Raw genomic sequence first — 15,824 nt, 5'->3', positions numbered from 1 at the left:
TACCTGTGCTGCCATTTTTGGAGGTGTAATGCATAAGAAGAATGAAGACAGATGAAGATCAGTTCATAAAAACCCAAAACACAACAACACAGAAATAAGATGAAGAGGCTTGTGAGACAGTGCACTGCAGAGATTCAAAGACTAAAACTAAACATGCAAAAGAAAGTACCTGATCAAGGGAGCCCATCAAGATATTTGAGGAATTTCTGCCCTTGCATACATTTTGGGCAGTCAAAAGTGCCCAATCTAAGATATAGATTTTATATATATATATATAAAAGACAATCTGAAGTTAATGAGAGTTCCTTGAAGAACATGACCAAAGAAGGACATGATGATCAACCCCACATTTTGATTTGGAGAAAACTGCATCAACAGAGATGATGACTTCAGTAGTAGAGTATCAAATCCAATATATTTAACACTAGCAAATTTCATTAGCTTTGTATATTAACCAGGCTAAATTGCTACAACTGTTCTTCCTGATGTACTGCCAGTGGCTCAGCACAATGCTAGAACACAAAGCAGCAAAATAGCAATGCAAAACTAAGTCCCAACAACTACTTTGCAGAAGAAAGATGAAAAAATCTTCAGAAATTGTACTTCCCATAATCCCTCCCAATCCCAACAGAGAATAAACCTCTTTTCCACACAAGACTATATTCATTTGCCAAAATAATTCAAAGGAAAAGTCTTGCACAATCCCTTCAGTTGTAAAAATGACATAGCTGCCAGCAGATGAAAGAATTAAAGCAGAAAGAACAAATTATTAGCAGCAGGAGGACAGCCATGGACTAGCAGAACATACCCTTATGGCAAATAGTGCAGCTGTTCTAGTGTAAACACTTTGGGCACAATGATCTCTTGCTTTTTCAGTCTATACCTTCTTCAGATTTCTCTTCCTCAGAAATTTTGAGTGCATAGAAAAAGAGATGCATTAGGGCAGCTCCGTTAGCCACCAGATATCCAAAAGATCAAAGTGATTTTGGCTCAACGTCCTTAGATACCTTCTTGATTACTAAGAGGCCTTGACTTCTCAATCTGTGCTCTTTAAAACTCATTCTAGGGGCTCTAACTGGGCAACAAATAACAACAAGATCTGTTTATTAGGATTAACTTTATAATTACCTGTTGGGTGATTTTATCCTGGACCAGGAGAAGCAATGATCCACTGTAGAGAATTGTCTTAAAATTTGCCTTTGGTTCTTATTAAGTGCTACATTTTAAAAGAAAGATTATCTATGTTTTTCCCAACAGTAAACTTGCAAAAAATGTACTAAAGTAAAATTGCCTCATGCCTTGCACCTTGATACTTCTTCAGTTATATTAATCCCCAAATGCTCCACTTGACTGAAAATCCAAACTCTTTCAGTGTTTTACATATTTCACTTATTTTTTAAATGTTAAAAATCTTTTCTGCCATTTTCTAATTCTTTTTACCATAAACAGTCATGTTTAAATATTGACTGCTCTATAGAAATTTTGTTTTGTCACTTGTGGTTTTCTATTCCAGCTTGTGAACAGTTTTGCAGATGGTATTCATTTTTAAGCTTAAGTGAGGTGATCTTTCATATTAATGCTGTTCACGCTTATTCATAACTGGCTTTCTTTCAACAAAATAGAGTATTTGTGTGCTCTGTTCCACTAGTACATAATGTACAAGACTTTTTCTTTCTAAGAGTCAGGAATTCCAGCCAAACTAAGTCTCTATATAAACATTTGTCTACACTGTTCTGTTGTTTATCCCACTCAAGGAGAGATGAGGTGCAACTGGTGAGGGGAAGAAATAAGACCATTGCATATAAATTAATTAATCAAAATAGACAGCAGTGTGTTACAGAGGATTGTGTTCAAATGAAGCATGATGTTCAAGTCAACATTTCTCCTGGAGATATTGAAAAACCTATCCAAGGCAAACAGCTTAGTTGAGCAAATGACATTGGTGCTGCTGTTTTAAGTAAAACAGCAATTAAAAACTCAGTGAAATCTATAGCTGTACAAAAGTCAGCATTAGTAATTCAACTCTATCCAAATTCAGAACAAATCCAGAAAATAAACAACACTAACTACAGGTGTGGTCAACCTTTTACCACAGTACTCTGCCTTACATTCCTTAGGCTTGGGATTTGTTTTTTTACCCATATGAAATGCATGTGCTAGGGAATTCAATGACCTAAATTATTTGACTTTCCTACAGTGCACCAACCACTAGATGTGAGAACAGCAAGGAAAACAGCTTTGTGTCAATTTCTGTAAGCAGTCACTCAACTATTGGAAATCCAAAATTTTCTAAGTGTGATATCTCTGCATGAAACAGCTCACAGGCCAAGAAGATTGAGTGAGAAACACTCATCTTGCCAGAATAAGGTGTGCTATGGAGCCAATAGAGAAAAGAAGGTAGGAGTCTAAATATCCCTGCTTAGCTCTGTGGTGTCAGGGCTGCTGATTTCTGTGGAGGTGTGGATGTCACCTAGAAACTTTATGGAGTACAGGATCTTCAAGTGTACTTCATCATTACAGGGTTATTCAGTGGGGCCCCTTCTTTCCATGAGTTTCCCCATAAATACAGTGCAAAATGAGCTGGGCACTGAGTGCTTGAGTGTGAGCTGGAGAGGGACACTAAATGCACAAAGATATGATAAATATTTTTGGTTTCTACTTTTTCTGGCTTCAATCTCAGAATGTTAGTAAAGTCTGCATTCTTTGGGATGGTTACATATCACAATATTTTTCCTTTTCTTTTTTTTTTTTTTTCCCTGAGGTTTAGGTTTCAATTGTCAAAAAATTCTGTGCAGGTGGAAATGTGTTAAACCTCTCTGCAGATCTGAAATCCAGCCAATTTTTTTCTAGAGCCACTAAGCATCTATCCATTCTTAGAGGAGATATTTTTAAAACATCACTCTGCTTCACCTTGAACACAGAAAGGCAGCAAACCATGCTGGAAGTCCCTGAGTGAAAGGTAAAATGTTAAATACATTATTAAGTGCTATTATTCAATAGGAAAAATCAACATATAAGGAAGTAAGGCGTACTGAATTCCTCTATTAGTCTGAGTTACAGAAGCAATTGGAAAAGTAATCTCCTGGGGAAACCATTCCATTAACCTCACATAACATGGCACAACCTGTCTCAATTTTTAATCCCTAACTTTCAGGAAATGTGGCTCCATGATAGCAGTAAAAGTTTGTGTCAGAGCTAAAACGAAACAAACCTCAGTGGAGCTGAATATGTTGCAATTTCCACTTCCTATTAGCCTGGCTGCTGAGGGGTATGAGCCTGCCTGCAGTACAGTGGGACCATCACAAGCGTGGTGCTAGGGTTTAAATTAACTTTTTCTTTTCCCCCTATATTTAACAGACTAGCAGTGTGCCTATGGCTCCATGTTGTATTTGGAATAAAGGAGGGAATTTCCCCCCCCCTTTTAGCATCTCACACAGAACCTAAGTCAATTAATTTTGTTCATGCTCCTGAGAGTCTGTGGGTTTTCTTATGCAGACTTGCTTATGTCACTTCCCTGTCATCAAAACATAATTACATAGCATCTGCACACATTGACCTTGCTTTGTCCTGTGGCTGCACTAGGATGTAACAAGCATAAAAATAAAGCTCCAGTTGCTTGGTTGGTAGGTTACATTAACACAGACTCCTTAATATATCTTTGAAATAGGTGAAACTGGTCCTAGGAAACATAGTGAAGTCCAGCACTGTGCACCATTCATGCATCAGTTCAGTACTTTCAGTGCTGGCAGAGAGTGCAAGGGCATGCTTTGTTAGCTTAATTTTTTTAGAAGAAGGAGCAGGAGATTTTGCTTTGAATTCTTACTTTTCGAGGCCATGCACTTCATGTCTTGTCTGTTACTTGATATTTCCCATTTCATCTTCTTGACCACAGCTCTTCTACAGCTAGCAGCCCACCTCCTCCCAGAGCCATGCTGTGAAGGGAGCTGTCCAACTTGATTGCACCCAAGGGACAGGATGCATTTCATGATATTAGAAACATCACTGTTGATGTCAACAGAAAGTCAGGGCTAAGACAAAGCTGGCAGATGGAAGCCAGACAAATCCAAAATTGGAAAATACTACAGTTGGCTGCCAGTGTGAATTACTTTCAGGTGGTCAGGTTCATTCCTAATTAAGATGGCACCCTCAGCATGCAATCCTAATGAGCCCTCAGCAAAGGCATAATGAGTCCTAATTCTCAGCTTGCATAGCTGCATTTCTCAAAGTGGGCTGGTTACTATGCAACAAGTGAGGCATAACAAAGATCCTGCTTTTGCTAAGTGAAGTGGGAGTCAGATGAGATTAAAAACTTGATTAGTTCATTTATGTGTGCCTGTTTTAAAATAGTCTTTGAGAACGAATCAAGGTAAGTTTACACAATTTATCCTATCATTATGCTGGGGAAGTTGTGTTGTTTACATGGAATTTGTAACATTTGAAAAGACATAGTAGATACACAAAGCTTCCTGTATGTTTTGAGTTTTTTTAATACCAGAACTCAAACTAAAAAAAATGGACCTCCAGCACTGTTGTCTTGCAGTTGAGTGAGCTTTATAATAAAGCTTTAATAAGGAACTTGGCAAGGTAGTATAAAAGTCAGATCTGTTGTAGGGATGTCTGGCTAAGGAGTCACAGGGCTATCAAGAAGATCTGGCAATTCCTGGCTGAGCCACAAAATTGTTCCATTGACTTTGGAAAAGTTTTTTTTTCCTACTGCAAATAGAATCAGATAAGTCAAAGTACCTATGCAGCCTCGTTGCTGTTTACTGTCTGTAACAACCAAAATAGATTCCACGTCTCATGGGCATTTGATGGCAGCTGTTGTTCACAACATCCTAGAGCAAAGCAGCCTTCAAAGATGTCCCTTAACATGATATGGTGAATCACAGTCAATTCTAAGACTAGAGAGCTTGTCTGGAAATTGACCTACTACTTTCAAAACAAAGAGCCATTTTAACTTCAAGTCCCATTTGAGAATCATAGATGCTACTGTATATGAATAAAGAATTAAATTATTATACCTAAACTCTGTGGGTAAGAAGAGTAGAAAGGTTACCTTCCCTGAAAGTATAATGGTAACTCACATAATGATTACACATCTGATTTACTTTGTCACATAACAAGTGCCTAAAATAACACCAAGCAATAAGGGATTTAAGTGTGGTGTCCTCCAAAATTTTTGTTCATAGGACCATAATGAATTTTAACAGGCATTCAGATTACTATTTACTCAAATTACTGGGACTATTTGGATCACAGGTACAGTAAAACTTTAGAATGATTTTCATGCTACAAAATAAACTTGCTTACATTGCGTGCTGTAATGATAAGATTGCTCACATTGCACTTTGTCAAACATGTTGGGCTGCTTCTGGTTATCACTCATTAGTATTTTCTTATAGGTACCAATATTTTGAGCATTTGGGGAAACACAATTCAGTTTGATGAAAAATATGAAGTGCCAGGTATTCAGATAATGTGAATCAATGTTGAAGAAAATGAGTCTGGCAAGGGAAGTTTTGCTACTATATCCAGTCTGGTGTGTGTAAAGATACAGAACTCTGCATAATAGAGCACCATACTCCATGGCAACACAGGCTGAAAATAAAACTGGTTGATTTACAAGAAAGTGTTCCTCCTTTTCTTGCCTCACTCTTCCTAGTGCCTCAAGAAGTTGCCAATGCAAGATATAAAAGCCACAAAGAGTTTCTGGCTTTCACAGAATCCTGACCTCTCACAGATGTGCTGAGTGCTGAATTTCATAAATTGCTGAATGGCAATTTAAGAAACCATCAGGTAATATTTTGGCATTGAGGGATCTGACTCAGCTGTTTCATCCTCCTCTCTCCCCTGTTCAGCTGCACACGGATCTTCCTTGACATCCTTTTTCCTGGGTGCTAGGCATTGCTAGATGCTAGCAAATACACTTTCAGAAATTCACTGTTAGACTTGGTTGGGAATTTGATGTGATTTTTTTTTTAAATTAGGAAATATTGGAAAAAACTAAACAAGTCATGGGAAAGTCAGTTTGTAATGAAAGACCAAATTTAACCTATGTTACACAGTTGCAAAATTATCTTATTTTTTGACATTTTCAAAAGCAGTTCATTTCCTTGGTGAAAATGACTCTTTGTTTTGAAATTAGTGTATCCCTCAATTAAAGGGTTAGTAAAAACTGCAGGGGGGAGGTTGGTGTGGCAGGAGTGGGGTTAAGTGCTAGACCACAGGAAAAAATCCTTCCTGTGACTATCAAAAACATTTGTGACTGTGCTACGTAGACATAGCTCTGCTCACAATAAAAGCATCAGACAGCAAAAACATTGCCAAAATGTGAAGAAAAGTTTTGTATGGACAGAGCACAAATAACTCAGATTCTTGTGATACTCCAGCTAGAGCTGGATGGCTTCTTAGAGGCATTTTATACCATCCCAAAGGCTGGGCTGAGTCTTTGCATAGGCCTGAGATGTGTTTCCCACCTGCTCTGAAGAGGTGTCAGGGGATGGCAGCTCTCCAGTGAATCCCATCCAGTCTTCAGACATCTCCAGCTTTACAGACACAGATTCCAACAGAACCTCTTTAGCTGTGCCAGACCTTGACCTTAAAAATTCGCCTCAGAACCGCTAAGAAAGCCTGAAAATTCACTGCAGATGTCTTCTGAATCTATACTGAAACTGCTCAGTCTGCAGGGTTCTAGAGTCATAAAAGCTGCTAGGACAGTGCAATGTTTGAACATAATTTAAAAAATTAACTAGTCCAAGTGGATTTTTTTTGCTGTTGCTAGGAGCAGCCTTCCTCCTGGTAAATGACACTAAAAGGAAACTTCAGTGTGATAGCACAAAACCATATTTTCTGTTACAGCTAACTTTCGGTAAGTTTTCTTGCCTTAACCAAGTTGTAAAGACTGCTTCTTAGTACTGTTGTTTTTCCCTTGATGAAAGCTCATTTTGTCTGCTCTTGGCAAATATATACAGGGAGGGGCAAAATGCAAAACTGTCTAAGCAACAGGGAAGGTAGCCTACTGTGCACAGCTAGAGAAGGGTTGAAAGGGTGGCTTGGGCACAGAGGCAGCACCACAGGAAAAGACTTGTCCTCTGCCTTGCCTAGAGAGTGTTGGGAACCTGGATGCTGAGAATTTTAGTTTCTGTGCTGACAGGTACTGACCCCCAGGAGAGCACTGCATTTGACCTGAGGCTGTGGAACCAGCTCCCAAAATTTCTTGATAGTGCTGGGATTCAGGTGTGTAGTTGGTTAGAAGTGTATAATATTACAGGGTAAAAAACTTAAGACTGGGGTTTTTAGTATGGAGGAGGATAGAAGAAAAAATGGAGGATTTGGGGCGTTGTTTGATCTCCTTCTTGTTCTTCATCTACTCCATTTTCTGCAGTGTTGGTGGCACAGAGTAGTTGGTTAGAAAGAACCGCAATGCAGATGTTGTGTGGACAGACAATTAGTTATTGGTAGAAAGGTAGAAATAAAGTACATTCTTAGAGTTAACTGGAAAAAATAGCTTCAAAAGACCTTGAATCTGTATGCCTTGTGGTTTTTGGTGCCTTCTCTTTGTATGTTAAGTCTGAGATGTAGATGGCATGCTGAACTTCTAATAAGAGAAAAATAAACAACAAAGAAGACCTAAAAAAACCCAGAAGTCCCATCCATCTCTCAAAACTGGCAGGCAACTTTTTAGGGGTCTCCCCATCGGGGGAATCCATGAGGGAGGTTTCTACAGACAGGATCACAAAAAGCAGAACTACAGCTGTTCCTTCTGTCAAATAATTTAGAATAAGCGACGTAGCAGCTACTGCAGGGAGTTAATACCCCATCTCAGCAGCAGCAACTGCCCCCTGTGAATCCATTACACCTTTTCTTTACCATCAGCTAGAAAAATTAACTTATTTTCCTATCTGTATCTCCAGTTCATCTTATCACATGTCCTTGACTATGACTGGAAAGTGTGCCTGTCATCTTTAGAGCAAGAAAACTCAGTTTTGCCTGTACCACTGAGTGTCTCCGAGAAAGATCTGCTTTGGGAGTGAAGGGGAAGAATGCCAGGGTAAATAAATGCCAGGGGAAATAAAATTAGCCAATTTCAGTTTTCTATAAATTTCAGAAAACTTTAAAGACAACCTGCAATAACACCACTCTTCAAAAGCAACTAAGCTTCTGACTCTGATTTCTTAAAATTAAAATAATTATTAGTCATTATTTAGAAATACCTATCTAAGAAAGCCATTTAATTTAGATTGCTGGAGATGTGGATGAACTTTATCATGTAGGTTTCGAAGATTAATATGTTTCTCCATGGACATGTTTCTAATCCAAAGTAGACTGAATTCCACTGAAAGACTAGGGATGGTGAAGAAAACCCTCCAGTATTCTTGAAATTCCAAAAGTTTGTAATAGAGACATTTTATTAGCCTCCCTAAAACTGCTTTCTCCCAGCTGGGTGTTATAAAACCAACATGAAACCCACATAATTGCAACCTCAATTATTCATACAGATTAACTACTCTGTTAAAAGGTTATTTACTGTTGGAATGATTTATTAACAGCTGATAATATATTTATTTATAAGTAGAGAGGGGAAAGCCATAGGGGGTTTCAGTTTCAGAAACTACACAGTCAATCTTATCTCGGTTTTGCCACCTGAGACACCAAGCTATCCAGGAACAGATAAAAACATGAGACGTTCTACTGGTTCCAGTTTTTCTTTATTGACCTAGAAGTATTACTCCCCTTTTATTTTTTGTTTTACTTTTAGAACTATGACAAAACCTAAAATTTTAGCTGTTGCTTCATAATAATGTAAGCTAGAGGTTTCAAAGTATCAGTGTTGCAGCAATGTATATAATGAAGAACAGTGTGAAGTTTGGTAGTGCATATGCCAAATGCTGTCATCAATATTTCATTAGTTCCAGATTAGGAAAAATCAAGCAGGAAATTGCTCCCATACATGATAGAAATATTAATTGCACACAGGATCTAGTGTCCCACTACAGCTCTTCCATTTATATCAGGATAATTGGACCAGCTATTCACCCCTCAAGAGGCTCAAGAATTTCAAGGCAGCTGTTAAACTTCTATGCTGGGGATCATACCTCTCCTTCTCATACTTCCATGGAAGTGGTTGTTTAAGTGAAAATAAATGCCAGCTCAAAGAGCACACAGCATCACATAAACAGCACCATACATTGTCTAAAGCAAAATTAACAATCCAATCCCTCCTGAGTGGCAACATGGAGAGCAACAACCCTCTGTGTGTCCAAACTGTTGACCCTGTGATAAGCACAATTATCCAATGGTGACCTTAGAGCAAAGCAGCCTGGAAGTATGATACTGGCCAGGCTGGGAGAGTGTATTATACCCAGAATATGACACATTCTACTCCACATTTCACTACAGGAAAACATTAAAGGGATATTTACTTCCACACAATCATAAACAGTTTGAAAGTCAATTTATGCATCTACTTAAAAGACTCACCTGGAAACTGTGTCACCACTCTGGCATGTACATCCTTGCAGCAGCTCTGACAGTAGTGAAATTTCAACTGTATCTTCTCCAGATGAGCAAACTTTCAAAGGCTCAAAAGTTATTGTTGGAATAGGAGAGATCAAAGGCCTTGTAGCAGGTGTTTAAGCAGCTGTTACTGTCCAATTTCTGCCCAAACAATTCACAGCTGGCTACAAAAAGACCTGCAGAAGTTGTGCAGAGAGCTACTCAAAGTTAGGGGAAGTCTTATTTTCTCTGACTTGGTTTGTTATGGAAGAAGTATATTATTATTATATGACATTTTCTATATAACAGCAGAAGGAAGACCTGTTCTGTTAAACACTTGGTTAGCTAAGGACTTAGACTCAACAGTTGTGCAGAATAATTCTAAAAAGCATTTTTCTGTCTGCTCAAAATGCCTGCAAACACCTTGCAAGGAATGCAGCTAGGTGCAGAAGTAGGTAAGAGGGAAAGGCCAAATCCCTTATGTGGTGTGGGACATCACAGCTCAGTTGTAATCAAAAGAGGCTCACAGACAGCCTGATGTTATTGTAATGGGGTATTGATGCTATTGTAATGGGGTATTGTATTGTAATTGTAGCAATAAGCAAGCATATGCTGAGTACCACAATTTTCCCACTGCTTGTTAATGCCTATTAAAAAATTGACAATGGTCCAGAAAACAGCATTACAGAATGGCAAATAAACCATAAAATGAAAGAATGTATGTCCCTTTTCAGAGGAAAGGGACTTAGTGGTCTGTGGTTTATTATATACAGAAAAAAAAATTCATTAAGAAGATGCGCAAAATACAATGTGTGAAAATTGAAGCTAGAAATTTTGTGTTGGAAAAAACAATCAAATCCCTATTTAACAATGAGGTGACTTTTCCATTGTCTGACATCTTTAAATGAAGTAGAGAAGTGGTTTAGGTTGTGTACTCCTGCTGCTCCAGAAGGTTTGGGATGGAGTAGAACATTGGGCTGAGCTGCCTTGGGATATGCAAATGGATCTACTGATCACTTTACATTTGGAAAACTGCTTATACTGCCATAAGAAAAGCAGGCAACTGGAGGATATGGGTAGTGCACACCTTCTGCCACAACCATCCTTAGGACACTAAAAAAAGGGTTCCCACTCCCTGTGGCTGGAATGCCAGCACATTGAGGTAACTGAGTGTCACCCCAAAGCACACCAGACCCTATGGTGAATTCACACCAATGTGACAAACATCAAAATTTGCACTACAGCTATAAACGTCCCCAGATTTTCTATTGTGGAAACAACTTTTGTAGGTAAATATTTGCTCTATTTCCATTTGAATAAAAACCAACCAAACAAAAAAACCCGACCAACACAAAACCAGAGGATTTCTCCTTACAGGATAGAATTTTCTTGAGAAAAATAGCTTCTGATCCAACATGTCTTTGCTATTTAAAAAGTTTCATTTTGCATAACCTTTGAAATATTTGTATTAAAAATTGAAATTCTGATTTGAAAAGCATTATTAAATTATTTCACTCCTGGCAATGTCAGCACCATTGAAAGTGCGAGGTAGAAATTTTCCAAAATGAAGTGCCATTGAAAACTTTGACAGAAGGTTCTGATTCAACAAAGTTGCTTTTTCCAAACAGAAGAGAAAAAAAGTGTCAGAAAAATGATTAACTCAGCTTTGAGACCTCTGGAGGCAAGTTGTGGCGTAAAGTCTGACTGCAACTGAGGAAATTAAATACAGTCCACACTCTTTAAAAGGCAATGCTTTTAAAAGTGCAATTTTTTTCCCCTTTAACTTTTATTCAAGCGTATTTAGCACACCTGCAAAGTGTCAGGGGGACTGTCCTGGCAGCTGACCTCCTTTCACTAGAGAACTGTTTGAAAGCAAGGAAAAGCAGAGTTTGCTTCCTTTTTCTTTCCTTTTCTTCTCTTTTCGTTTTTCTCCACAAATTTCAAGCAATCCAACCCTCATCTGGGTAGACCATCTGCACTTACGAGAAGACAGCTCAGCGTCCATCCCCTTTCAAATTCTCAGTCTAATTCGAGACACACAGAGAGTTTTTCATCTCCTTCCAATGCAGAATGTTAGGAGGGTATTGGAGTTCAGTCATTTTAAAGCAAACGAGAGGAGCTGGCAACAGAGAAATGGAACCAAGAGTGAAGATAGGCCTGCTGACCCCAACATTCCTAAACTGAGAAATGATTGTGAGGGAGCCACCAAAATCCTGCCAGTGGATGCTGCACTCAGGGATACGGATTCTATCCCAAACAACACGATTTCCTAACCATGGAAAATTGTGTAACCACTTTTAGAATACTTAGTCTTTCAGGTTAAGGTAACTTCACCTGCTATGCACTGTTATTGTAAAATATCAGATACCAGCCTGAGGTTTACATGAATCAACCCAAGAGATTTATTTTTGGATTGCAGGGCACCCACACTGCAATTAAACAGCTGATCCCAGGCAAACAATTTCAAGGAATTTACTCTTTGTCAAAGTCTTTAGGAATGTCACCCTTTTGAAGGGTTAAATAAGAAAATCTAACTTATAAAAGGATAGCAAAGGTATCTGTCTTATGCAATGCAGAAAATTTACTTCTGGATTCAATCCATGCATATGGGTACACAGTTATATATATATATATATATATATATATATATATATATATATATATATATATATATATTTCTGAAACATTTGGAAGAGTATATTTATATATATATATATTTCTGGCACATTTGGAAGAGCTCAGTTTATATGTATAAAACTATGTATATAGTTTTATACATATACACCACAGACTGTATGAGAGGTTATTTTGTGCTCTGTAAACAAGGTAAACAACCACTTTGAAATGCTTTTTGAACCAAAACCAAACACAGAATTTTAATATTTAAAAAGCTAAAATACATACATTAAATAGGGCATGGAATACAAGCATGCATTGATTTTACAGAGAAATAAAGGGGAATTTTAGCCTCCGCTCCCACTTTTCTAGTAACCATTGCTGGGTGTGTGGCATGAAGTCTGTGGCAAATAACTGTGTTTGAAAAAAAGATAGAAAAATTAACAGAAAATAAGCCCACCCCTGCACTGTTTTCTTCTTCCAGTTTCACCATTATAATCAGCCCTGCTCACAAAGTAGCACAGACTTCTTCCTTTTTAGACACAGAGATATATGACTGAAATAGGTCTATACTATTAATCATACTCTCATATTGAAGGTAAGACCAGAATGTTGAGTGTAAAAGCTGAACTCTCCATCTTCTTCCTTCAGTAGCCAGTGAAAATGAATTTGACTCTTTTATTCTGTTTTCCTCTAGCTGTTTGCCCATCTTATCCCAAAAAAACCTACTCAATAGATATTTGAAAAACCTTTTCTCCCACCCTCCTCCTCAAATCAAATCATCCTGTGTTAAATTAATTCTGCTGAACAGGCTTCACAGCTCAACAGTAATGTCAGGAGTAAACATGACTGAGGCTGTTCAGCCTGTGGCTCTTCTGATCTTGGCCAACAAGTCATTACACACCAGTACCATTTCCCATTGGACTGGAAAGAGCACAAATCCACACAGTCTTGTATCAGTTACATGAGCCCAAGCACCTTTAGCATCCTGGATCTTTAAATGTGTGGCTGCACTGGTCAGGAAACTTGTGACAAATTAATAAAGCCCTATGTGGTACTTGGAGCAACAATCAATAGCTATGCCAGTGATATAATTATTATTATGAACCTATTGCAGTTTGGCAGAGTTGTGCCCAGTAGAAGTGAGGGAGAAGAGAATTATCTGATATGCAACTATATTATGACCTGAGGCATTACATGTGCAACCCAGCTGTCAAATTTTAGGAAGTGCTGGTTACCTGCAACTCACATTGAAGTCATCTCTTGTGGTTTGGCTTAATTTGTAAGGAGTATGGAGCTTGCAGGGCTGAGCAACGAGAACAGGGTCGAATGAGACAAACAGCAAGATTAGAGCAGTGTGCAGAGAAATGAAGAGCCCAGTGCACCTGCAGAGACAGCTCTAACAACAGTGTTTCTTCTACAAACCATGCTTAGGGTTTGCTTTGTTACAGCTCCCAAGGAGTATGTATTACACAGCTTCTATAGCAAGCATTAGCTGCCACAAAGTCAAAAGGGATTTGGTTTTGTTTTGGTTTTTTTCAGCCAAGAAAGATGATGATGATGATGCACAAAACTGATACATTAAGCACATCAAATCCAAAGATGAAATACTGTCAGATTCAAAGCTCAAACTTATAACAGGTCAGAAAGACTCCTGGCAGTATCCAGCTGAAGCATCAGAGATTTCCTCTGAAATCAAGCCTTGCTCACCCACTTCTCCCCTCCACAAGGCAGCTGCTATCAATATTAGAAAACAGAGCTTCATAACAGTCTGCCTCATTCACATGAGTTTACCTACATGAAAGCAGATGATCTGTGGCCAGGCATTTAGCTCTCAAGTGCAATACCCCTGGGGGTTTATCCTAAGGGAATGGATCCCAGCCAAATCAGCCTTGGTAACCTTTCCCACTAAGATAATGGGGTTCTAGCTGACTTCATTACTTCATTAGTCACAATTTCTGATACTAAAATAACAGGAGGAGGGAGGAAGGCAGAGCAGTGACTTAAGCTTCCCTAAAATTACAGCCAGTGTTCTTTGTGAGTAAATTATCTAGATTCATCCTGACAAGATCATCAAGCATGAGACTGAGGGGGGAAAGATGTGATGAGGTCAGTGATGCTTTGCCTCTTTCTGCAGAGATCTTGGTGCAGGAAAAGGCTTCACTGCATCCTTTGCTACCACTCAAGCTAAAACAGGAGTGTGTGTTGGGAGCAGTCCTACAATCAATTCTTAAAAACAAAGGGAATCCATCTCAACTGCTTGATATCCTTGTTTTTTTACTTAATAAATAGGCCTTTTATTTGAACCCACCCTGCCTGTGTGTTCAGTTCTGAGAGTCAGGATTAAGCTATTTTCCCAGGATACCTCTAAGGACCTAGAAAAACTCATCATTTTAACAGGTCTACCATTACTGTTCTTGTCCTAAACTATGGCATCAGGGCACTTGCTAGAAGAAAACCCTCCCTAGGCATTTATTTTTTGCCTTATACTCAATACTTCAAAGTCATCCAAAGTCAGCATCTGCTTCTTCTATAACTGCAGCAGCAAGAATGGGGGAAGCATTACAAGCTTCCACTTTACTGCATCTGGATTTAAAATACCATGCACAATTATTAACTGCCTCCCCTGGAAATTTCCTTCCTTTATTTTGCTCAGGCAAGCAGATTTTGGAAACCTGAGGTTGAGTAGCCTCAGCAGCACAAAATGGTCAGTGATTTATTAAGACAAGCTGTAGGTGCAGAAATGCTCACCAGGTGGCTAATAAACAGGCTTTGTGAAATAAAACTGAGGGGGAAAAATAATCAGTGGCCTTTTCTTGGGATAGTTTCAAACATTTTAAATATGCACTGGGGAAGGCACACTTTTTTTATACTATTATTTTTTCAAAGAGTTTGACATGCTCTTTGAATGTTAAACAGACTTGGCATTTTCAAAGTCAGTATAATTCTGCAGTGAAGAAGGGGGAATATAATAATACAGAAATAGTCTCCCTTCTGTGTGGAACAGTGTTTAAATCTCATCGTGAAATGGTTTTTCATAATGAATTACTGGTATAATCCAAAAGCTTAAGAGGGCTTTGATCACATTTCAATGTGCTTCCCAATCTGTGGTGCCACAAGGTAACTGAGGCTGAGGAACGTTGCAGAAAAAACTCTTGGAGAAGTTGAAAGATAAGCCTTCATTTTTGGTTTGTTTTTTTTTTTTTTCTTTGCTAAACTGTGGAACAAGAACATGTTCCAAACCATGGGATAGGAGTCAGGATAAGAAAATATGCTCTGGGGTGACCAAAATCCATATTTCAACAATAAGACAATAGTCTTTTCAAGCAAGTCATGTATCTTGCACACATAAAAAGGTTAGATAGGGTAGCCTTGATAGTTTGGCAAGACAAAGGTGGATCCCAATTGTTTAAATATTGAGAGTAAAAAAAATTTTGTACAGTACCTAATTTTTTTTCTAGAATAATAAAACATGAAATCTTGTAAACCTTTTTTTTGTGGTTTTCAACAGCTTGAGGAGATAAAAGTCTTTAACTAAAAAGTACATTGATTATAGGAAATATAATTTTTTTTAAATGTAATTAAGAGAACATACTGCAAAAAGACAAAAATGGACATTGAAAACTGACTCAAATTTTGATTCCAGAAATTTAACTAGTTACATAGAGGAATAAGAAAGAAATAACACATTAAATAAAGGAATAAGAGGATTT

Source organism: Serinus canaria, chromosome 2 (genome assembly GCF_022539315.1).
Source record: "Serinus canaria isolate serCan28SL12 chromosome 2, serCan2020, whole genome shotgun sequence".
In the NCBI taxonomy this organism is placed as follows: domain Eukaryota; kingdom Metazoa; phylum Chordata; class Aves; order Passeriformes; family Fringillidae; genus Serinus; species Serinus canaria.
Note: the sequence above shows the minus strand (reverse complement) of the source record.